Source organism: Vigna unguiculata, unplaced genomic scaffold, assembly GCF_037176805.1.
Source record: "Vigna unguiculata cultivar grain cowpea cultivar isolate G323 ecotype 2 unplaced genomic scaffold, ASM3717680v1 ptg000105l, whole genome shotgun sequence".
In the NCBI taxonomy this organism is placed as follows: Eukaryota; Viridiplantae; Streptophyta; class Magnoliopsida; order Fabales; family Fabaceae; genus Vigna; species Vigna unguiculata.
The window spans coordinates 32,501-35,000 of NW_028196747.1; the positions used below are offsets into that span (position 1 = coordinate 32,501).

At 47.6% G+C, this 2,500-nt stretch overlaps 1 long non-coding RNA gene across 1 annotated transcript in view; it reads right to left on the minus strand.

Moving 5' to 3' along the window:
* The window catches only part of LOC146875895 (uncharacterized), a 33,764-nt gene that overhangs the window by 21,713 nt on the left and 9,551 nt on the right, over nucleotides 1-2,500 (minus strand). The window contains exon 2 of the long non-coding RNA XR_014991706.1: nucleotides 1-154. This exon is cut by the window's left edge and continues 691 nt beyond it. This is a non-coding gene — a long non-coding RNA (uncharacterized LOC146875895). The remainder of the gene's footprint in view (nucleotides 155-2,500) is intronic.

A 2,500-nucleotide genomic window follows, 5' to 3' on the forward strand; every position in this document is an offset into this window, starting at 1 on the left:
TTTGGCCAAGTTCACTCTTTTCCAGCGTCATCCCCCCAAGTTGCCTTGGGCGCAGTTCGGCCTAGTTCACTCTTTTCCAGCATCATCCCCCCAAGTTGTCTTGTTCGCAGTTCGGCCTAGTTCACTCTTTTCCAGCGTCATCCCCCCAAGTTGCCTTGTTCGCAGTTCGGTCTAGTTCACTCTTTTCCAGCATCATCCCCCCAAGTTGCCTTGTTCGCAGTTTGGCCTAGTTCACTCTTTTCCAGTGTCATCCCCCCAAGTTGCCTTGTTCGCAGTTTGGCCTAGTTCACTCTTTTCCAGTGTCATCCCCCCAAGTTGTCGTTGCCAACAACCCAAGAGTCCATAGTATTCGGAGTTCTAGCGGGGCCTCCCCTTGCTTCCAACAACCCAAGAGTCCATAGTATTCGGAGTTCTAGCGGGGCCTCCCCTTGCTTCCAACAACCCAAGAGTCCGTAGTATTCGGAGTTCTAGCGGGACCTCCCCTTGCTTCCAACAACCCAAGAGTCCATAGTATTCGGAGTTCTAGCGGGGCCTCCCCTTGCTTCCAACAACCCAAGAGTCCGTAGTATTCGGAGTTCTAGCGGGGCCTCCCGTTGCTTCCAACAACCCAAGAGTCCATAGTATTCGGAGTTCTCGCGTGGCCTCCCATTGATTCAAACAACCCAAAAGTCCATCTTCTTCGCAGTTCAACATCGCCTCCCTCGTTTCCAACAGGCCCAAAGGTCGTCTTCTTCGCAGATCCACGAAGAGCTCATCACGATTTGCCACATTCCATTTCCCACGGGTTGTCAACAACACTTTCTCACACTTCCCGCAATCGAGTACGTGCATGACATGCCAAAGCACATCTTATTTGCCTTCCATCGCACTCAAGACGACGGGTTGTGGAAGAACGATATTGTTCACAACAAGTTCAAGGACAACGTCTCAATCAAGGGACACAACCGAATTATGTTGACTGGGTCGCTAAAGTAAACCCGAGTTCATATAATGCCCAGCATCCAAAAGAACTAGCCACAACACGTGCATCACTGAGATGTTTCACTAGATGGAACACGTGCGTGACATTAGGATCCTCCAACACCTCTTCGTGATGGAAAGATAGAATTCGAAGCAACCACAGAAGTACCGTCTAGTGGGTAGGCAACACAGGGACTGATCAACCAATATCACCCAAGGCAACGGGTGAAAATGGAAGAGATGCATGCTTGACCGTTCGATACGCAAGGCATGGAGCCAGCCAGCAAGTGCATCTCGATTACAACTCACACACCCTCACGTTCGCAAGACACCACACCACAAGACGGTCCACCCCCCACCTACCATGGGCAAGCAAGCAAATGGAAACATCAAGTGACGCAGGGTCAAGCATCGCTAGGCATGAAAATAACTTTCCACAATATCCGAGGGACTAGCTGCCGAGCTAACCAACGATCAGTGACGACCGTGTGTTGGTATTAATAAAGCTCAACAACTATGAAGAGGCTAGTTGTGCCATGATAAACATGCTAACGCACGCACCACGTGAGGGGGGAGGCCTCATCAAGCTCCCTTTAAAACCTGCCAGTGTGGAGCTGGCCGGCTCAAGGAGCACTCCCCCCCTATAAGAGGTTAATATGCAAAAGGCAAAATTGTACAAGTAGATACACTTTTTTTGAGCAGACATAAGTCCATATCTCGGGCTATACTTCGAATTTTGATGCGATTTTTTGCAGTAATTCGTAGAATAATGGTATCTCCTTGCTCACCAAATTTCATAATTTTTCTCGAAGGGGAACTATTTTTTTTATTTTTTTTACTTACCGGGTATGTGTAAAATCGGGAAAAATAGAAAAGCACATGTAGACTTCGAATTTCGACCTCATTTTTTCCAGTCCACCACTAAACAATATCAGGAACCTCCCCACAAAATTTCATTCAGTTTGGCCAAGGTCTTAAATTTGACAAATTTTGGCACCAACCTATCTAGTCGCGGTGCACCGACCAACTTGGCCAAGTGCAAAATGCATCCAATTCAAAACTTTTGTGCACCAACACTTTTACAGTACTCATTTGGGGGCATTTGGAGGCCTTTCCAACCCTCACATCTCAAAAACCACGAATTTCATTTTTTCACAAATCTCCCCACCAAGCCATCTAGCTATGCCGTGGTGCACCGCCAACCTTGGCCATGTGCAAAACCCTCCGAACTCAAAACTTTCGTGCACCAAGAATTTCATGGTATTCATTTGGGGGCATTTGGAGGCCATTCCAACCCTCACATCTCAAAAACCACGAATTTCATTTTTTCACAAAACTCCCCACCAAGCCATTTAGCTATGCCGCGGTGCACCGCCAACCTTGGCCATGTGCAAAACCCTCCGAACTCAAAACTTTCGTGCACCAAGAATTTCATGGTATTCATTTGGGGACATTTGGAGGCCATTCCAACCCTCACATCTCAAAAACCACGAATTTCATTTTTTCACAAAACTCCACACAAGCCATCTAGCTATGCCGC